We start from the raw sequence: 22,639 nt of genomic DNA, 5'->3' as shown, positions 1-22,639 counted from the left end.
GTGTCTGGATTCAACCAACAGTGAATCAAAAATATTTGGGACAAATAGTCCAGAAAGCTCCTGAAAGCAAAACTTGAATTTGCCACACATGCACTGTAACACTTCACAAGCATTTGGTTGTATTTGCCACGATTTTCATAGAATTTACATGCATTAAGTAACACAAGTAACCTACAAATGATTTAAAGTATAGGGGTGTATATACCTGAGAGAGAAAGTATCAGTCACTCAGTCTTGTTTGACTCTTTGCAACCCCATGAACTGTACCCTGCCAGACTCCCCTGTCCATGGAATTCTCTAGGCAAGAATACTGGAGTGGATTGCCTTTCTCTTCTCTGGGGGATCTTCCCCACCCAGGGTCTCCCACACTGCAGGCACATTCTTTACCTTGTGAGCCACCAGGGCATGTGCCCAGGTTATATACAAATGCTGTGCCAATTTAAATACAAACACTGTGCCGATTTCATATAAAAGACTTGAACATCAGTGAAGTTTACTAGCAAGAAAAAATAGTCCAAGAACACAATTATGGTTCATTTGACTCTGTTTCATAAGGACTGTCATAAGTATCATCATAGATATTCTCACAATTATCCTCAGAAGGATTTGCATGGGATGGGGCGGGGGGTGTCCTGGAACCAGTAACCAAAGGGTGTAGCAGGACAGCTGTATTTATCTGTGCTTTCTTTCAAAACATCTAGCAGTTATTATTTTATATTTAAATTTGTATTCTACTTACGATTAATTTTAAAATAGGATAAGAGTTGGAGATATAAGATTTCTTCCCCAAAGAGTTAGCCAGATTTCTTGACTCCAGTTCAGTTCAGTCACTCAATCATGTCCTACTCTTTGTGACCCCATGGACTGCAGCAGGCCAGTCCTCCCTGTCCGTCACCAACTCCTGGAGTTTACTCAAACTCATGTTCATCGAGTTGGTGATGCCATCCAAACATCTCATCCTCTGCTGTCCCCTTCTTGACTCTAGAAACGTAACAATTCATTTTATTAAAATCCTATTGCTCATATGTGAAGCCCCTGTACAGGAGGGCCTGTTTCTGGACTGTCTGTTCTGGCCTCTAGATCTGCCTGTGTCTTGGCCCCAGACCATAAAACATAAATCACTGTTGATATATAATAGACTTCTTTATCTGGCAGGGTAGGTCTCATTTGAAATATCAAAACGTTTATTTGCAAATGATAGAGTGTCTACTTGTATAGGATTTAAGTAAGTAAAAGAGCATTCTTTAGTTTTTTTTCTAAGGACAGTGATTTTTCATTTTCTTATCAAGCTGTTTTCCTATTAAAAAGATATTTTCACTTCTTAGTGAAAGTTCTTCCTGTGCAATATAAGGCAATGAACCCTGTCTTAAATATTCTTACCAAAGCTCCCTTCCCTATGCCTTATTGTCTGAGAATGTTTAGGTTCAAGGTCATGGTGTGATCACTCAGTCATGTCTGGCTCTTTGCAACCTTATGAACTGTAGCCTGGCCAGACTCCTTCACCCATGAAATTCTCCAGGCAAGGATACTGGGCTGGGTTGCTATGCCCTCCTCCAGAAGATCTTCTCCACCCAGGGACTGAACACAGAACTCCTGAATTGCAGGCAGGTTCTTTACTGTCTGAGCCACCAAGCTTTAAGATCATGGGGGGTTGTCCAAAATCTGGCTAAGTGAAGACCCCTGGGCAAAGGAAGGTGTAGACCTCACACATCCATGATCACACACAGCATGACCTGATTGCATGCAACACAGAGTCTGTGCATCTTGGTGCATTACTTCTTTGCCTTTATTAATCTCTGAACACGTTTTTTTTTCACGCTGGGCTCCTCCCCCCTCCCCCCTAATTTATCTGAGTGGCTGGAGGAAAGGGGTTTCTGGAGCAGAAGGGTTGGAAGGTGCCTGGTTAAATAAATCACGTCGAGCACATTCCTTCATAGCCAGCCTTCTCAGGGCCTTTAATCTGCGAACATGCTGTGACTCTCCGAGAGCATGATGGTCAGCAGCGTTGGCACCTTCTCCAAGCAACAGCCATCAGCACGCCTGTGAACACCAGCTTTCTAAGCTCTGCAGCCCAGGCAAAGCTAGTCTCCCAATACCATAATTTTTCAAGCAAAACTGTAAAAGAAAATGAAATGATATCTCCAAGAGTGAAAATGAAAACAAGTGTAATTAACGATGCTCATTGACAAGAAGGCAACAGGATCCGCTCTATCTTGGAGGCAGTTTCCAGTCTTCCGAGCGAGCTCTGTGCATTCTCTGGGCGGCCCCCTGCTCTCCCCCAAGGGGGCTGGAGGACAGGAGCCGTCATCCTTCTCTGCTGAGCTCGTTGACATCCTGCAGCTGTGCGGTGGGGGCCTGCTCGGGAGTCGGCATCTGAACATCACCCAGCAGATTCCGTCAGTTTTCCTTTGCTGTATAAAGTCACCAAAAGCTGCTGGAAAGAAAGTGAAAATGTGTCATTCAGTCGTGTCCTACTCTGCGACCCCATGGACCGTAGCCCGCCAGGCTCATCTGTCCATGGGATTCTCTGGGTGAGAATACCAGAGTGGGTTGCCATTTCCTATTTCAGGGGATCTTCCCGACCCAGGGATTGAACCCGGATCTCCCACATTGCAGGCAGATTCTTTACTGTGTTAGTTCATAATTTTTTAGGTCAGAGGGCCATTTTCTGCACGGGGTCCCACCTGGGGAAATTGGGCTGTTGGCTGGGCTTCCTTCCTTTCCAGAGGCTCAGGGAAGATTATGATTCCAAGTCCCGCAGGCTGTTGGTGGAAGTCATTTCCTTACAGCTATAGGACTGAGGACTCTGGGTCCCAGAAGCCATCCACACTCCCTGCCATCGGAAATCCCCTTCCACCTTCAAAGCCAGCAGCAGAGGGACCCCCTCATGTGAGTCCCCCTGATGCTTCCAATCTCTTTCTTAAGGAAGAACCTTATCCCTTGTATGGGCTCACCTGATTAGGTCAGGCTCACCCTGGATAATCTTCAGATCTTGAAGTCAATTTATTTTGGACCTGAATTCCATCAACAAGCTCCAATCACAGCAGCACCTAGGTTACTGTTTGAGTAACTGGGAGCCTATGTGTGTCCACCACAGGGTTGGGGGGCTGTGGTGGGAACCTGGGGCTGTTTCAGAGCTACCTCCTTGCTCATTGCCTTTTATTGGGGGTACCAAATGTGATCACTAATCTAGAGCCAGACATCTTGGAATGTGAAGTCAAGTGGGCCTTAGAAAGCATCACTACGAACAAAGCTAGTGGAGGCGATGGAATTCCAGTTGAGCTGTTTCAAATCCTGAAAGATGATGCTGTGAAAGTGCTGCACTCAATATGCCAGTAAGTTTGGAAAACTCAGCAGTGGCCACAGGACTGGAAAAGTCAATTTTCATTCCAGTTCCAAAGAAAGGCAATGCCAAAGAATGCTCTAACTACCGCACAATTGCACTCATCTCACACACTAGTACAGTAATGCTCAAAATTCTCCAAAGCCAGGCTTCAGCAATATGTGAATTGTGAACTCCCTGATGTTCAAGCTGGTTTTAGAAAAGGCAGAGGAACCAGAGATCAAATTGCCAACATCCGCTGGATCATGGAAAAAGCAAGAGAGTTCAGAAAAACATCTATTTCTGTTTTATTGACTATGCCAAAGCCTTTGATTGTGTGGATCACAATAAACTGTGGGAAATTCTGAAAGAGATGGGAATCCCAGACCACCTGACCTGCCTCTTGAGAAATCTGTATGCAGGTCAGGAAGCAACAGTTAGAACTGGACATGGAACAACAGACTGGTTCCAAATAGGAAAAGGAGTGTGTCAAGGCTGTATATTGTCACCCTGCTTATTTAACTTCTATGCAGAGTACATCATGAGAAACATTGGACTGGAAGAAACACAAGCTGGAATCAAGATTTCTGGGAGAAATATCAATTACCTCAGATATGCAGATGATACCACCCTTATGGCACAGAAAGTGAAGAGGAACTAAAGAGCCTCTTGATGAAAGTGAAAGAGGAGAGTGAAAAAGTTGGCTTAAAGCTCAACATTCAGAAAACGAAGATCATGGCATCTAGCCCCATCACCTCACGGGAAACAGACGGGGAAACAGTGGAAACAGTGTCAGACTTTATTTTTGGGGGCTCCAAAATCACTGCAGATGGTGACTGAAGCCATGAAATTAAAAGACGCTAACTCCTTGGAAGAAAAGTTATGACCAGCTAGATAGTATATTCAAAAGCAGAGACATTACTTTGCCGACTAAGGTCCATCTAGTCAAGGCTATGGTTTTTCCAGTAGTCATGTATGGATGTGAGAGTTGGACTGTGAAGAAGGCTAAGCGCCGAAGAATTTTTACGTTTGAACTGTGGTGTTGGAGAAGACTCTTGAGAGTTCCTTGGCCTGCAAGGAGATCCAACCAGTCCATTCTGAAGGAGATCAGCCCTGGGATTTCTTTGGAAGGAATGAGGCTGAAGCTGAAACTCCAGTACTTTGGCCACCTCATGCGAAGAGTTGACTCATTGGAAAAGACTCTGATGCTGGGAGGGATAGGGGGCAGGAGGAGAAAGGGACGACCGAGGATGAAACAGCTGGATGGCATCACGGGCTTGATGGACGTGAGTCTGAGTGAACTCTGGGAGATGGTGATGGACAGGGAGGCCTGGTGTGCTGCGATTCATGGGGTCGCAGAGTCAGACACAACTGAGCGACTGAACTGAACTGAACTGGAAGGCTACAGTCCCTGGGGGTCACAAAGAGCCAGACATAACTGAGCATGCACACACCTGGACTGCACTGGCTTTAGACATTTTTGTGCTACTGAGATGTCACGTGTGTGGCTGGGAAGATAAAAATGAGTCAGGAGAGACTTGGGTGCCCGTGTGTGTGCTGAGTTGCGCCCAACTCTTTGTGACCCCATGGATTGTATCCCACCAGGCTCCTCTGTCCAGGGGATTCTCCAAGCAAGAATACTAGAAGGGGTTGTCATGCCCTCTTCTAGGGGATCTTCCCAACCCAGGGATCGAGTCCATGGCCCCAGCATTGGCAGACAGATTCTTTACCACTGAACCACATGGGAAGCCTTTGCTCTTGGCTAGGGGTAGTAGAATGGACAGGAAACCCAGAGAGCCGCCCAAGAGGCTGATGCTGACATCTTGGCAGGGTTCTGCCCTTTTCTGGCAAGGTCGCATTCCCCACAGCTGTTTGGCCCTGTTGTTCTGAGGATGGAAAGAATCTGTGTGGGGACCCAGAGGTTGCCTTTTCTCTGAATGCTTTAATCAGTCTATTTTAAGCTTCACTGTTATTTGTGGTTGACGAACATGCTCAATATATTGGGGCTGATGTAATAATTAACAGTCATGGACTGATGTCCTTTACGGGGTGCTGACGCAATTCATGTTTTGTTTGCCCTCAGTGACGGTTGGAAAGGAAGCACCCAGACCAACCCCCCAACCAGAAACTTGCTAACCAGAGAAGCATCCCATGCTCCACCCTGCTTTTCTCCCCAGGCTACAACCTGATCTCCTTTATTGAGTTTTGGACCTCAAGTTTGTGAAAGTCACTTGGTAAAGTTTTCACAAAATCTAGCAAGTGTAAGCTTTTAGTCAAACCAGGCTCCGTGGGGTTGGTGATCGGCTGGTGAGAGCTCCCCACTTTCAGCCAGTGTTGGGGGGAGAGTGCTGACCCCGGAGGATGCCACATCACTGTCCCCCCTGCCTTCGCCTTCACACCAAGCTCCTCTCTGCAGGATCCGTCAGCTTCCTCGTCAGCTGGTGGAAGCTGCCGTTTCTCACTTCTGCACGAGACAAGCTGGACTCGTGGGGAAGAGGAGACGAGGCCGGCTTCATGGTGTCCTCTGCTCCAGGGCTCCCCGTCCTGGCCAGCCCCTCCACTCTGATGTCATTGGTACGATGAGACTGGAGACTGGGGTCGGGCTCTTCTGCTCAAGCAGGACTTACTAATGTCATGGAGCTGCCTGGTTTTAATTTTCCACCACTTCCCAACTGTCTGTTTAGGAGTGTTGAAAGCCAAGATCATTCATTGTTTCCGCCATTTACTGGTGACCGAAGCAGTTTCACGATCATCTTATGAGGAGGAGAAAGGAATACAGACAGGGAAGAAATGCAGGGCGATGAGAAAGAGGGATTCTAAGCCTGGAAGAGAAATGCAAGATAATAAAAGTGGAATTGAAAACATCAGCCTATGCAATCACCCTAGTGCTGGGCTTGCTTAAAGGGGGGATCTAAATTTATCTCGTTGCTGAGAGTCCACCGTGAGAAATACAGTTTAGGGAAACCTGGGGGTCATTCCAGGATTTCTCAACAACTTTATCTAGCAGTTTGAAACGTGGGAAGCAGAGTGTGGGGGTGGTTTAAGGGGCTTCAGCCGTCCCCTTGCTGCTAAAGAAACATTCTAGCTGCGGGACAGGCTGTTGGGGTCTGTGCTGAGTGGCCTGTAGGACTGGCCCAGTCTTTGCTGACTGAGAAAGCAGAAGCATTCCTGGACCACCTCTGATGCTGTGCCTTGTCCCGTCCACAGACTTCTTATTCCAGAGGAGAGGGTACTGGCTCTGGAGTCAGTCACTGCAGGCTCTTCCTTGCTTGTTTTACCCTTCACTGCCCACGTGGGTATCCTGGGGGCATCTCATCCAGGCCACCCGAGCACAGCTGGAAACTTGCCCTTCCTGGCTGGCAGCTCCCCTCGCCGCAGACCTGACCCCAGGAGGTGTTCATGGGTCACGTGTGTCCTCAGCTCCAATGACAGGACGGCCTCTCGGCTCCCCTTCTTTTATCCCCTCTTCTGACCAGGCTGCTTCTCCTCCCCGGTCCCCAAGCCCCCGCATCTCTGCTGTCCTTCTTGCCCCCTGAGATCTGGTGCCCTCAGAGGTGCCCAAGGAGGAAGCTTGAAACTTTCAATAATGTCATGTTCCGCCCCTGCTCACAGCCCAGCTGTTTGAAAGGAAACTTGAATATTTCGATGGCAGGAGGGCCTGCGTGCTTGGACGCCTGCTGAGACCACAGGCTCCCTTTCTGTTCACAGGCTGGGCTGGGTCCCACCCCACCTGCGGACGTTTCCAGGCCTCGGCCTCCACCTGCAGCTACTTCCTGCAGATCCCCCCGAGGACGCAGGTGTCTGTTCCAGTGTTTCCTCTCCAGGGAGGCTCCTTCCCACCACTGCCTGTGTGTGGGGGGGAGGCTGCAGGGGCCCCCAGGGAAGGCGGCATCTAGTCTGGTACAGGTGGTCCTGCAGAGGTTCAGTGAGAAAATGGTAAGTACCTTCCCTGATGTGTGTGTCTGTGCTCGCTCAGTTGTGTCCGACTCTTTGAGACCCCATGGACTGTAGCCCAGCAGGCTCCTCTGCCCATGGGATTTCCCAGGCAAGAACACTGGAGTGGGTGGCCATGCCCACCTCCAGGGGGATCTTCCTGACCCAGGGACCAAAGCCATGTGTTCTGCACCGGCAGGCTGAGTCTTGACCACTAGCACCACCTGGGAAGCCTTTCACTTCCCTGATACAGTCAGGAAGTTCAGCCACTCAAGCCTGAACTCAGGTAGGTTTTCATTCCCCAGTACCCATGCACACAAGAATCTGGAGCTGTGCTGCCCGGTGTGGTAGCCGCTGGGCACGTCTGGCTACTGAAACATAAACTTAAATCAATTAACATAAAATATTCCAATCAATTAACATACAATTTCCACTCATCTTCTTGGGCATCTCTGGTGGCTCAGATGGTAAAGAATCCGCCTGCAGTGCAGGAGGAGACCTGGGTTCGATTCCTGGGTTGGGAAGATTCCCTGGAGAAGAAAAAGGCAACCCACTCCAGTATTCTTGTCTGGAGAGTCCCATGGACAGAGGGGACTGGCGGGCTACAGTCCATGGGGTCACAAAGCGAAGTCGGACAGGACTGAGCGACTAACACACACACACACACAGTTAAGTATTCAGTTCCTCCACCACACTGTGCACATTTCAGACACTCTGTCATCACATGTGGCTAGTGGTTGCCTATTGTGGACTAAACGGTTTTGTTCCTCCCTGCACACCGCCCCCAGCCGCCCCATCCCCCCGCCGCCCCCGGTTCACATATTGAAGTCCTAACCCACTGGGATGGTATTTTGAGGTGATTATGTAGAGTTGAGGTCATGAGGGTGGGGCCCCTGTGATGGGATTCAGTTCAGTTCAGTCGCTCAGTCATGTCTGACTCTCTGCAACCCCATGAATCGCAGCACACCAGGCCTCCCTGTCCATCACCAACTCCCAGAGTTCACTCAGACTCACATCCATCGAGTCCGTGATGCCATCCAGCCATCTCATCCTTGGTCGTCCCCTTCTCCTCCTGCCCCCAATCCCTCCCAGCATCAGAGTCTTTTCCAATGAGTCAACTCTTCGCATGAGGTGGCCAAAGTACTGGAGTTTCAGCGTCAGCATCATTCCTTCCAAAGAAATCCCAGGGCTGATCTCCTTCAGAATGGACTGGTTGGATCTCCTTGCAGTCCAAGGGACTCTCAAGAGTCTTCTCCAACACCACAGTTCAAAAGCATCAATTCTTCGGTGCTCAGCCTTCTTCACAGTCCAACTCTCACATCCATACATGACCACTGGAAAAACCACAGCCTTGACTAGATGGACCTTAGTCGGCAAAGTAATGTCTCTGCTTTTGAATATACTATCTAGGTTGGTCATAACTTTTCTTCCAAGGAGTAAGCGTCTTTTAATTTCATGGCTGCAGTCACCATCTGCAGTGATTTTGGAGCCCAAAAAAATAAAGTCTGACACTGTTTCCACTGTTTTCCCATCTATTTCCCATGACGTGATGGGACCGGATGCCATGATCTTCGTTTTCTGAATGTTGAGCTTTAAGCCAACTTTTTCACTCTCCACTTTCACTTTCATCAAGAGGCTTTTTAGTTCCTCTTCACTTTCTGCCATAAGGGTGGTGTCATCTGCATATCTGAAGTGATTGATATTTCTCCCAGCAATCTTGATTCCAGCTTGTGTTTCTTCCAGTCCAATGTTTCTCATGATGTACTCTGCATATAAGTTAAATAAGCAGGGGGACAATATACAGCCTTGACGTACTCCTTTTCCTATTTGGAACCAGTCTGTTGTTCCATGTCCAGTTCTAACTGTTGCTTCCTGACCCGCATACAGATTTCTCAAGAGGTAGGTCAGGTGGTCTGGGATTCCCATCTCTTTCAGAATTTTCCACAGTTTATTGTGATCCACACAATCAAAGTCTTTGGCATAGTCAATAAAGCAGAAATAGATGTTTTTCTGAACTCTCTTGCTTTTTCCATGATCCAGCGGATGTTGGCAATTTGATGATGGGATTAGTGTCCTTGTAAGAGGAGGAAGAGAATTCCTCTTCAAGAAGATCAGAATCTACCAGGGAAGGACAGATCAGTGGATGCCATCTAATTAGCCCTGAGAGATGTTGGCATAGGTGCTGAGGACTTGAGCTGTGCACAAATCCCGAGGACACAAAGGTCACAGAGATCCTGCCCTTGCTGACTCTGAGCCAAGTTTTCAAGAATGAGCAGGAGCTGTCAGGTAAGACTGAGCGTGGAAATGAGAGGCTAATATTACCGAGTGTCCTTGAAGCAAATGTAAACATCCAGGACCTCCGGACGGCGCACAAAGCCCTGAATTCTGTGTTTGCTGCCTCTCATCCTCTCCCTACTTCCTTAAAGGGAAAGAGCAGGATGCTTTGTTCTTTGGCAGGATCGACATATTCAGATGGTTCCTGACTTACGATGGATGGTTTGACTTATGATTTTTTGACTGTATGATGGCACAAAATGTCTCTGTGTTCAGTAGGAACCACACTTTGAACTTGGATCTCTTGCCTGGCTGGTGATACATGTCACAGTACTCTTTTGTGATGCTGGTCAGCGTCTGCGAGTCATAGCTGCGAGTCGGCCTCAAAATCATGACGGTCGACGTGATACACTGACAACCATCCTGTGCCCAGATAACTTCCAGCACAGTGCTCAATAATTACCTGAGACAGTCCACACTTCATTATAAAATAGCCTTTGCATTAGATGATTTTTCACAACCATCTTTTAACCTACGTGATCTGCTCATGTTTAAAGTAGGCTAGGCTAAGCTATGTTTGGTAGAGAGGAGAAGGGGGCGACAGAGGATGAGATGGTTGGATGGCATCACCGATTGTATGGACACGAGTCTGAGCAAGCTCTGGGAGACAGTGAAGGACAGGGGGAAGCCTGGTGCGCTGTAGTCCATGGAGTGGCAAAAAGTCGGACAAGACGGAAACAGCCTAGCACACGTGTGAGTAGGGTGGCAAGGGGGTAGGAGCCATCTGAATGTAGGTGCTCCTTGGAAGCTGCAGAAGAAGGAGGAAGGGGCATGACAGCTCAGAGACGCCGAAGCTGCTCACCCAGAGAACGGGCTCTGTACCCAGCTCCCAGAGGCGTCCGTGCTGCCCACAGGGAAACCAGGGCAGTGCAGCGGGTTTGTGCAGAGCAGAGGGCATCTTGCCCAGTCTGTGCGCAGCTTTCCCAGCCCTGTAGAAGCGGCTCTGCTGCCACTCCTTGTCGGGCTGCAGATGATACGACAGCTGGGCTTCGTGGAGAGGAAATGTTGGCAGTAACACCAACTTTAAATTGATATTAATGTCAGGGTTGCTTTTTATAGTTTCCCTGAAGGATTTAGCAACAATAGACACGAAGGCAAGCTTCGTGGTACCTGAACTCGAATCAAGCTTGCATTTTTCGAACACGTATTTAATTTGGTTTTGGCACAGAGTCCCTGTTTTCTTGGGTTTTACATCATTATGAGGTTGCATGGATACACTCTAACAAAACATCATCTATAATCAAATGAGGCTCACAGAAGAACAAAATGCATGCCAATTCCGACTAATCTTCGCCTTTATGGGAATAGCTATTTGCTATCAATGATTAGCCAAGCATCTGTGTCAACACTTCCTGAGCTGGAGATAGAGACATTGTTAATCACCACATTTACAGTGATATTTCTAGCTCCATAGAGGGAGAAATGCTCATCACAAACAAAGGTCTCAACTAACCTCTTCGGAGTAAAATCTACTCTCCTAATTACTTATGGTAATTAAAAGACACAGACATTTGCATGGGATGCATAGACGTGTGTGTGTGTGTCTCTGTGTTAAGCAAATAGATTTCGTTTTGTTTCACACTAAACTTTCTAAGAAAATGACCTCTAGTCACTCTTACGGGGTCATTTTAGGGGTAAAATATTTTCTTTTCCCCACTGCACAGAGGCAAATGGTCTCAACTACCCCTCTAACCCAGGCTTCATTCAGCATTTTCTGCTTTGAAAAGAGTGCTCTTTGAGGATGGTTTATGGGATTAATGATGACAAAAATTCTAATAATTGAATTCACTGTACAGCAGTCGACATCTGCACTTCATCTCTCCACAGATACGCAGCAGCTCTCAGTGTTTGCTGTGAGGAGTGTGTTTCTTCTGGTGATCACAAACACACAGCTGCCAGACAAAGCTTCCCACCGAAGCTTATGCTTGGGACTGTGAGGGTGGGGGGCACTGTGTGAGCCATAGCTGGGGCAGACTGTCGCTCAGTCGCTAAAGTTGTGTCCGACTCCACGACCCCACAGAGTGCAGCACGCCAGGCTTCCCTGTCCTGCACTGTCTCCTGGAGTTTGCTCAGACTCCTGTCCCTTGAGCTGGTGATGCCATCCAGCCATCTCCTCCTCCTGCCCTCAGTCTTTCCCAGCATCAGGGTCTTTTCCAATGAGTTAGTTCGTCACATCAGGTGGCCAAAGTGTTGGAGCTTCAGCCTCAGCCTCAGTCCTTCCAATGGATATTCAGGGTTGATTTCCTTTAGGATGGACTGGTTTGATCTCCTTGCAGTCCGAGGGACTCTCAAGAGTCTGGGGGCTGCCTTTTGTGCACGGCTTTACCTCTTGCTGAGGCTGTACTCTGCCGGTGATCTATGTGTCCATGTGTGACATCCTCTCCATGTGTGTGATCTGTTCTGTCCACTGTGACGTCCGTTACTGTCGTCCATTCGCAGAGTTGACACTGCAAGAAGGTGTGGCGAGAGATCTGAGCATGTGGGCAGCTGGACAACTTTCTCAGATTTAGAAGCAGTCACAGGTGGAGGTGATGGAAAGGCAGGATGTGCTGCCTGGCTTCGCGGGCGAGCCTGATGTCTCTCCTCTCTGTTTTCCTGCGCCAGAGAATTCCATGCCAAGGGGGGCGATTTCTAAGCCATCTGCATCGACTGAAAGTGCCCACTGATGTGGACTTAGAAGCTCTCTGTTTTGTCAGCTGCACCCTCTGCAGGCCTGGGAGGCCTCCCCAACCCTCCGAGGAGGTCAACGTGAAAACTTTGAGTCATCGGATCAACTCTCTTTAAACCTGGAGACAAATTCCTGGAGTTTAATAAAATGAAGTTTTAAATAAAATGAGTTTTTCCCCTTAAATGTCTGTCCCTATTGAATTTGGCTTCCTCTTAAGACTCTGAACTGTGGTGTGGGGGAGAAGGGCATGGAGAGAGAGGAGCCCTTGCCATTCCAGCCCCCGAGTTCAGTGGGTCTTTTGAATTAACAGTGCCAACGGGACGGAATCCAGTTTCAGATTTGACCTCACTCTGGACAAGCAGTCTTGTTTCTTCAAGTCTGCCTTTTTGTTTGGTAAAAGTTCACCTATGAGGCACTTGTGTGTGTGTGTGTGTGTGTGTCTGATTCTTTTCGACCCCATGGAGCGTAGCCTGCCAGGCTCTTCTGTCCATGGGATTCTCCAGGCAAGAATCCTGGAATAGGTTGCCATTTCTTTCTCCAGGGGATCTTTCCAACCCAGGGGTTGAACCTGGGGCTCCAGCATTGCGGGCGGATTCTTTACCACTGAGCCACCTGTAAACCCCACCAGGTGCATTATCATGCAGCAAAACCAGCGGAAGCCACTCAAATACATCTTGGCTGAGTCTGCCGAAGGCTTGCAAGTCTCTTCCCAAACTGGTTCTTCCTGCCTGGGAATTTCACTTAGGCTGAAATAATCTGATTTCCAACTGGGGTTGCCATCAGCTCCTGCCATCTCAAGGTCAGAGAGCTCTTAGCCCAACTCTCTGGGTTTTCCCCCCTTGGGTTCATTAAAAACGATTAGGTTTTTCTGATTTGTTGCATTTAACCAGGAAAACCATTCCCTTTACTGAAAACTGACAGCAGAGGTGACTGGTTTCTATTTTATTTCAAACTTGGTGAATCTGGAAGCCAGGAGACACGGCTGAGTAACCCCCGGCCTCTTGCCCGGACGACTGTCCTCTGCAGCACGAGCACCGTAAGTGCCTGCATCCCTACCTCGGAATGCAAGTGCGAAGCAGAAGCTCGGTCCAGCATCTCACGGAAGCAGATGTGTGAGTCGGCACCAAAATGACAAGGGGACAGGGGTGTGATGGGACAGGACGCTCAGGTGCTCAAACAGGTTTCCCTGAGACCGATGTACTTGCAGTTTTTCTCAATGATGTTGTCACCCGTCACATCGCCCCGCTGGTGGGACTCCTGCCCCCAGCTGTATCCGTGACTTCACTGGATGCTCACTGGGCAGCAGCCCTCCCCCATCACTCTGCAGGAAGGATGGGGCCCTGTGTCAAAGTGCCCCCCTCATTGACTCATGCCACCTACTTCCGCTTTACTTGGATTCTCATAAGATGAACTGCAGACGCCTACATCTAGCATTCTTTTAGAATACAGACTTGTTATTGCTTTGAAATTCTTTCTTTGGAAAATGCTATTTATTGCTAACAAACTGGTGGGCATAAGAAAACACAGTATTTTTTTAGATTAATTTATTTAATTAGAGGCTAATTACTTTACAATATTTTGGTGGTTTATGCTGTGCATTGACATGAATCAGCCATGGGTGTCCATGTGGCTCCATCCTGAACCCCCCCCCAACTTCCCTCCCCATCCCATCCCTCTGGGTTATCCCAGTGCACCAGCTCTGAGCATCCTGTATCATGCATCAAACCTGGACTGGCGATCTGTTTCACAAATGATAATATACATGTTTCAGTGCTGTTCTCTCAAATCATCCCACCCTCTCCCTCTCCCACAGAGTCCAAAAGTCTGTTATTTACATCTGTGTCTCTTTTGCTGTCTCGCATACAGGGTTATCATTACCATCTTTCTAAATTCCATGTATATGTGTTAGTATACTATACTGGTGTTTTTCTTTCTGGCTTACTTCACTCTGTATAATGGGCTCCAGTTTCATCTACCTCATTAGAACTGATTCAAATGCATTCTTTTTAATAGCTGAGTAATACTCCATTGTGTATACGTACTACAGCTTTCTTATCCATTCATCTGCCAATGGACATCTAGGTTGCTTCCGTGTCCTGACTATTGTAAACAGCACTGCGATGAACATTGGAGTACACGTGTCTCTTTCAATTCTGGTTTCCACAGTATTCTTTCTTGCCAAACATGTGGGTTCATTTCAACTCGCGGCAGGAATGTAAATTACTCCCTTTGAATGAACTGAGATGGCTCTGCCATTTTTAAAGGTGAGGAAATTTTCATTCTGACTCAGTTAGCTATGATAGAAACATAAAATAAGAGTTTATTCACTTGAGTGTCAAATAAGAATTCAGTTACTTTGGGAGATTATATTTAAAACCTTGGGACTTTGGAGAAGCCTGGGGTGAGCTGGTTGAGGGCAGGTGCCTGTCTGGGAGGGGCATGTTGAGCTGATGGCTGAGGAACGAAGGAATGAAGAGGCGGAGGGGGTGAGGTGGGTATCCGAGGGGGATGAAGAGCATTCATTGTGTCTGTGCCCACTGTGCACCGACCCTGATGTCTGTCAGCATCCGCGCAGGAGTCAGCCTGAGGGGCCCTGGCCGCTTCTCCAGTCCCACGTGCGGCCCTGCTGTGGTCCTGCAGGGTCTCCAGGGTCCCAGGGAGATTTAGCTGCTTCTGTCCTGGGCATCCTCAGGCTGCCCAGGTGGCAACGGGGTAAAGAACCTGCCTTCTGATGCAGGAGATGCCAGAGAATGTGGGTTCCATGCCTCGGTTGGGAAGATCCCCTGGAGAAGAAAGTGACAACCCACTCCAGTATTCTTGCCTGGAGAAACTGATGGATGGAGGAGCCTGGCGGGCTACAGTCCATGGAGTCACAAAGAGTCAGACACCACTGACGACGGAGCACACAGCAAACAGCAAACAGCTCCTGGGCATCCTCACCCTGGCGATGCCCGAGGGCCCAGACCCGGCCCGCTCTCTCCCGCATGCTGTGTGCAGCACGCGGCCCGTTCTCTGTGCTCACCACTCCGCATCTCTGCTTCTCCTCCAGGCTGAGCTGTGAAGCCCGTCTCCGGGTGCCCTTGCATCTGCTACAGAGAGTAACACATAGTAGGTGCTTAGCAGACCTCAGCTAAGGGGATGGAAGGAATCCCCACAGGATGCCACCTCGTTGAGTCTCAGGTGCTCACGTGGTAGAGAGATGTGAGCACAAGTATCCCAGAGAAAACCTTGTCAAGATGAGGAACTCGGCATCTCATTAATTCCTTCTTGAAAATAACCGAGTATTTTAAAACTCACTGATTTTCCCAACCATTTCCTTTTATTAGGCTCTTCTTTTGAGACGGCAACATGACTCACTTCTGGACAGAAGCGATCCATCGCTTCCTCTGCTGACTTTTGTCCCCCACCCCCATCAAGGGCCCTGGCTTCTTTTCATCTCGTGTCTTCTTTCCTCCCCAAGTACAGGACCGCTCGCATCTGCTCACTCGGCCTCTCCCTGTGATTTTCCTCCTTCTCTTCCACCCAGTCCTCTCCCTCTCCCCTCCCACACCCACAAACACTCACATCCCTCTCCCTTGCACTTAGGCCGGCTCCACACTCTCAGGCTAGCACTCCCCCGTCGCAGCTGGAGAGAGCCGGCTCATAGTTTGGGAGAGTAGGTCACCGTGGCTTGTCTATACAGCTGGGCTTCTGGCAGGGCCCCGGAACCACTAATCCCACCCCTTATGGTGGAGCCCACAGTTTAGGCTCATATCCATTTTCCAGGCATGCTTACCATCCTAGAAACATGACGCATTCACAATCAAGCCCAAACACAAGTCACCTAGCTCTGTAACCCAGCACCCACTTCCAAATGTCTTCCTGCAGGTTCTGTAACCCTGGTGGGGGCCCTGGACTCATTGAAAAGACCCTTACAGGCGGCGGGAGTGGCTGCCTTGTAACCATGGTAACCAGTGATGATGAGGTCTGGGGACTCAAGCTTGGCTGAGTGCATGGGGCTGTTCTTGGAATGATGGGTAGTGCCTGCCACTTTGGAGCAGAGGAGCCTGGCATGCTGGCCTCTTTCTGGCCATACTTTGTGATGGCACTAGACACACCTAATATGAAATCTGATGGGTGAAACAGGGCCTGGAGATTGGGTCCAAACCCGAAGAATGTCCAAGGCATGCCAGAAGGGAGTTGGGGATTAGGTAATAGGGAGGGGAAGGGGCTAGTCCAGGACTGGACTCTCTGTCCATCTGTGGTCACCAACAGTCATGGTTGGCCGAGGTCGATGTGGAGGCAAGGCCAAGGCCAGAGCTGTCAAAATAACATCTCTGCTTGAACACAGACCACGTAGGCGTGGGGTGTCAGAGCAGAAACTGACTTTCAAGCTAGTGTAGGATTCACAGGGTCAATCAATTGCCCAAGGTCACAGAGAAGGGGACTCGTCTCCAAGCTCCCTTACTTTCAAGCAGCCTTTCTCCTACTTTTAAAAAATATTTATTTATTTGGCCCCACCTGGTTTTATTTGTGGCACTCTGGTTCTATTTTCTTTTTTTTTTTTGGCATGCAGGATATTTAGCTGTGGCACGTGGAATCTAGTTCCCCAAACAGGGACTGAACCCAGGCCCCCTGCACTGGGAGGGCAGAGTCTCAGCCGCTGGACAACCAGGGAAGTCCCACTATTTTTTTTTTTTGTTGTTGTTGTTGTTTTAAGTGCCACAGTGCAGACAGGTGAGCTTGATGCAAGGGCCATGCTGGCTGCTCCTCTACACACTTCACAGCTGCCCCCCATCAGTCTCAGCCGGGGCTGTGACAGCTTTGTGGTTGTTGGAAACTTTACATTCCAGGGTCCCTTAGAAGAAAAGAACAACTCATTTGCAGCACCTGAGCACAGTGAACAGGCAATTAGCCAAACACTCTTGTGTCTGAGCAGATGTGTGCAGGAGGATATGCTTAATGCTCCCTGGACCCCCTCCTTTGCCTCCCCAGTCTGTCAGCTCAGAAGCTGCCCTGTTCTTTTCCGAGTGCATCTGGATGGCCTCTAGGTTAGCCCAGGGGTGGAAACCTGGTCATCTAGGAAATGCTGAGTCTTTCCTGAGGGTTTCTGAGCAGGAATTCCCCAGGCTGGAGGCTGAGCCACAGGAGCCAAGGGCGCTCCAGGTGCCAGGTTTCCTGCCCTTCGGAGGAACAGGCTGGGCTCGCAGTGGCCCAGTGAGAGAAGCAAGGATGAGGTCCAGAAACTGAGGAAGCGGGGCAGCATTTATATCTGGGCCTCAACACCCTCTGGGGTTCAGAACCACCACTCCACTTTCAGAGGCTGACTGTTTGACTCTTGCTTGGATTCCATTGATCAATTAATTGATGTTTTGCTTACGCTCATTCAAGTCAAGCTTTCTGTTTCTTGCCACCAAAGGAGTTCTATTTAATTAAGAGATTTCAATTCTAGACTCTGAGCCCTCACTAAAGAGAGCTCTCCTCACAGCATGGAAATAAACCCAATAGAAGCCAACTTCCTTGTTTTAGGTATAAAAGTGGCAGATCCCAGGCTTGGGTCAGAGAAAGTAGAAGATGAACTTGGAACATATTATTATGTCAGAAAACAAGAAAAATGGTGAAAAAAAATGAGGCAGGTCCTTGGTACAAGGACACAGAACAGATGCCACAGGAAGGAGGTCTTAGCAGAAACGTCTGGGTCAGTTTTCACTCTAACATCACTGAGGATGGTGATGAGTTTTTGCAAAAATCCCTGTGTCCATATCAACAATAATTGTTGTTCTTTAGTTTCTAAGCCTTGTCTGACTCTTTGAAACCCCATGGACTGTAGCATGCCAGGCTCCTCTGTCCATAGAATTCTCCAGGCAAGAGTACTACAGGGCTATGTCCTTCTCCAGGGGCATCTTCTCGACCCAGGAATCAAACCTATGTCTCCTTCTTGGCAGGTAGATTCTTTACCACTGAGCCACCAGGCAAACACCCAACAATAAATCGATACATAAAATAAGTAGAGGGGAAGGATGAGTGCTCACCTGCTGTGGCATGATCGTTCAGCTGATAAAGTAGAGGGAGAGCTGGATTGAAAGGTCTTCACTCGGTGGCCATCACTGTACAGAGTGGCTCAGGCAAGGTCATCAGTGATGCTCAGGACGTCATCAGTGATGCTCAGGACGTCATCAGTGATGCTCAGATCTCAGGGGCGGGGATGGATTTGGATGAGGAGCAGGATGCTGGCATGTCTTAATGTGCCTTCTCACAATTACCTTGTTCAAAATCAGGGAAAAGCTAGTAACTACGGAGTGAGAAATGGGACCACACAATCACTTGCTGAACAAACTGCCTCGGCGTCGAGGGCAGACCACACCCTGTGCTGTGGGTGTGATGCATGATATTCAGCATCCCTCTCAAGGAGAACGGCCCAGCTCTATGTGAGCAATCATTGGCAAACAGTCCCTTCAAGCAAGATGGGTAGGATTCTGAACTGTCTTAGGTGAAAGGGGATTGGAAGATGGGATAACCAGATGCAGGAAATGGCCCTAGAACTGACTCCTTTACTGGAGGGGGGAAATGCCACAAAGGACATTACAGTAAGGCCCCCGCATAAGAACTTCAAGTTGCAAACTTTCAAAGAGGCGAGAGCCCCCTGTGTGCCAGCTGCTGTACTGCTCTACTGTACTTTTCAAGGCACTGTATGTAAGATTAAAATGTTTGCTTCATTTTTTTGTGTTTGTTTTTTATGTATTATTTATGTGAAAAATATTATAAACCTATTACAGTACAATACTATATGGCCTTGTGTTACTTTGTACCTAGGCTAACTTTATTGGACTTACAAACAAACGTACTATCAGAATGGAACTCATTAGTATGTGGGGGACTTACTGTATTGGATTAATTGTCAAAATTAAAATATAGATAGTGGGCTAGATGAAGCAATTGCATCAATATTAAATTTACTGCAGTTGATAATTGTACCACAGTTACACAAAAGCACACCCATTATTAGGGGTAAGAAGCTAGTCTCAGATGGTTCAGAGAATATTATATTAATATGTACACACATATTTCGGAGAAGGTGATGACACCCCACTCCAGTACTCTTGCCTGGAAAGTCCCATGGACGGAGAAGCCTGGTAGGCTGCAGTCCATGGGGTCATGAAGAGTCAGACACAACGGGGTGACTTCACTTTCACTTTTCACTTTCATCCATTGGAGAAGGAAATGGCAACCCACTCCAGTGTTCTTGCCTGGAGAATCCCAGGGACGGCGGAGCCTGGTGGGCTGCCGTCTCTGGGGTCATACAGAGTCGGACACGACTGAAACGACTTAGCAGCACCAGCAGCAACACACACATTTAGACAGAGAGAGAACAAATGCAGAAGCAGATGGGAAAATGGAAATAAAATCTGATTCTGAGGAAAGGGCACACAAGTTTTCTGGTTCAATTTTTAAAACTTTCTCTCTAGTTTCAAAATGATTTCCCAATAAAAACAGCAAAAGTGGTGCAATCTATCCCCCAGGAAGAAAACCCAGATCTGCAGGGGCAGTGAGTCACCCAGACACCCCGGGGCTTCTTCAGTCTCGGGATTTGCTGTTTGAGTTCAGCAAGGTGGCAACAGGCTGGGCCTGAGGGCATGGCTTTTCTGCCTCCTGCTTGGCGATTTTATCTTTGCCAGGGTGTTTCTTTCGATTAACCTCCAGGTAGCAGAGGGCGAAAACAGCCCAGCCGTGTGCCAAGAATAAGGCTTGGCTCTCCTGCAGCCTCAGAAAAACTGCAAATAAACCAAAACACAGGGGACATTATTCGATCTGGAAAAGGGTTACTTAAGTATTCCAGGATGTTGGAAACAAAAGATACTTTAAATACCACAAGGCCTTCAAGAGTGACTTAGAGGATGTAATTCTGCCCAATACTAGCTGAAATCATTTGGAAGGAAACCACAGCTAAGAACTTAAGTCCTGAATGTAAGAGAGAGAGCCAGTGTCTTAGACCCCAAGATTTCAGGGATCTTCAGTTTTAAGTGGATGAAAATGGGATCAGCAAACATCTGAGAAGCCCTGAGCTCCTCCCTGTTACTGAGTCCAAGCTTGCTCTGCTCGCCACAGGCAAGACCAGTGAATCTGAGAGATGAACGAGGTGTTGAGCCAAGGAATTCAACTTCGTTCTGAAAGCTGGCTGACCAAGAAGATGGCAGACTAACCTCTCAAAGTGACCGTCAGGGATCCAGATGCCAGGCTCTCTTATGGATCAGAGGTCCGGGAGGTGAGGAGACACAGTGAAAAGGCCATTCCAGCCTGCAGTACCTCCTAGAATGGCGAGCCTCAGGCAGGGGAGTGCATTAATTTCTTCCTTCCTGCCATCCACAGGAGGACAGACTTCTGAACGAGGACACAACAGTCACGCAGAGGGGCAGGGTGATCTGAGGCAAACCATTCTGTGTGATGAGAATAACAAAAGCAGCCAAAGGCACAGATCTAGCAGGGAAGAGTCAAAACTGGCTCTTCCCTGTTACATCATGGCTGCATCAGCCACTCCTGCGTGCATGCTTCGGTTGCCCCTGGCAGCACAGGAGCTGCAGGGAGCTGCGTCGTTGCCCTGCGGCCAGGCTAAAGGCACGACAACAGGCGTTCCCACGGGGGGGCCCCTCGGTCAGCAGCATCGGCGTCAGCCGGGAACGGGAGAAACGCCAACGTCAGGCCCCACGCAGAGCTGCCAAGTCCGAGCTCTGGGTGTGTTAACAAGCCCTTGGGTGGTTCTGTGTTCACTGCAGAGTGACAGCCGCTGGGCTCCGGCTCCCTTCCAAGCTTTCATTTCCAGCGGAATGTCAGTTGCTCAAGCAGCCAGGTTTTGATTCAGTTCTATCTCTCCCTGTAAACTTGGGGAGAGGAAGTCACATTCCTGTGCCTTTTGGTAAATTTAGGGACCTTCTCATTTTCTGTCTTCTTTTTCTTGTTGTCGGTTTATTCAAAGTTATATCAAACTGGACTTATCTAATTCGAAGGGGTTTGCTCAACCTTGGAACTTGGATGTGGACTTCAGAAAAGGCTTCGCAAGGCCTGGAGGAGCAAAGACCAAAGTCGAGGTCAGAAATCAGAAGCTGTAAGAGAACAAGCCAGTGTTTACCAGTTGGAGGCAGGGGAAGGAGCTAATGGTGGGGGGTTACGACGTACAAGCCACTGTGTGTAGAGGGAGGGGATGTGTGTGTGCCTTTGCTGACGTATGTTGATGTACGGCAGAAACTAACAATACTGTAAGGCAAGCATCTTGCAATAAAAATTTAACAAAGAAGCAATAAAGGTATGTTGTTCAGCAGAGGGAAATATAGCCATTATTTTGTAATAACTTCATTTTTTTAATTTTAATTTTTTATTGGAATATAGTTGATTAACAATGTCACGTTAGTTTCAGGTGTACAGCAAAGTGGTTCACTTATACATATACATGTATCTGATATTACTTTGCCAACAAAAGTCCATATAGTCAAAACTATGGCTTTTTCCAGTAGTCATATATGGATGTGAGAGTTGGACCATAAAGAAAGCTGAGTGCTGAAGAACCGATGCTTTGAACTGTGGTGTTGGAGAAGGCGCTTGAGAGTCCCTTGGACTGCAAGGAGATCCAACCAGTCCATCCTAAAGGAAATCAGTCCTGAATGTTCATTGGAAGGACTGATGCTGAAGCTGAAACTCCAATTCTTTGGCCCTCTGATGTGAAGAACTGACTCACTGGAAAAGACCCTGATGCTGGGAAAGATTGAAGGCAGGAGGAGAAGGGGATGACAGAGAACTAGATGGATGGACGGCATCACCGACTTGATGGACATGAGTCTGAGCAAGCTCTGGGATGTGGTCAAGGACAGGGAAGCCTGGCGTGCTGCAGTCCATGGGGTTGCAAGGAGTCGGACATGACTGAGTGACTGAACAACAACAACAATTCTTTTTAAAATTCTTTTCCCATTTAAGTTATTACAGAGTACCGAGCAGAGTTCCCTGTGTTACACAGTAGGCCCTTGTTGGCTATCCATTTTAAATATAGCAGTTTTTTTCATATCAATTCCAAACTCCTAATGTATCCCTTCCCAAAACCCTTCCTGCTCTGGTAACCATAAATTCATTCTCTACGTCTGTGAGTCTGTTTCTGTTTCATAAATAAGTTAATTTGTGTAATTTTAGCAATACTGTGCATAGAAGCACTATTGTATATATTTCTCTCTGTCTGCATTACATCTCTTAGTACGATAAGCTTTAGGTCCAGCCATGTTGCTGCAGATGGCATTATGTCATTCTTTTTAGTGGCTGAGTAATATTCTGTCACACATATGTACATCTTCTTCATCAATAACTTTAAATAGAGCGTAGTCTATAAAAATATTGAATTACCATATTGCTCACCTAACACTAAC

The 22,639-nt window shown here is 48.0% G+C and overlaps 1 long non-coding RNA gene across 4 annotated transcripts; it reads right to left on the bottom strand.

Annotated features, from left to right (window-relative positions):
• Positions 1–1,767: 1,767 nt before the first annotated feature.
• Positions 1,768–21,625, bottom strand: LOC120879374. Of its 4 annotated transcripts, none has more exons than XR_005724784.1 (3): positions 20,438–21,625; positions 18,269–18,499; positions 1,768–2,434 (listed from the first exon to the last, which is right to left on the bottom strand). It is a non-coding gene; the product is annotated as an uncharacterized LOC120879374 (long non-coding RNA). The 4 variants fall into 4 exon arrangements; XR_005724782.1 differs by lacking the exon at positions 1,768–2,434 and adding an exon at positions 5,958–6,144; XR_005724783.1 differs by lacking the exon at positions 1,768–2,434 and adding an exon at positions 15,080–15,346 and having other exon boundaries at positions 19,298–21,625.
• Positions 21,626–22,639: the final 1,014 nt, after the last annotated feature.

The sequence above is a fragment of the Oryx dammah genome, unplaced genomic scaffold (genome assembly GCF_014754425.2).
Source record: "Oryx dammah isolate SB20612 unplaced genomic scaffold, SCBI_Odam_1.1 HiC_scaffold_20, whole genome shotgun sequence".
Classification (NCBI taxonomy): Eukaryota; Metazoa; Chordata; class Mammalia; order Artiodactyla; family Bovidae; genus Oryx; species Oryx dammah.
The sequence above is the reverse complement of the archived record's forward strand: the minus strand, read 5'-3'. Positions and strand labels throughout refer to the sequence as shown.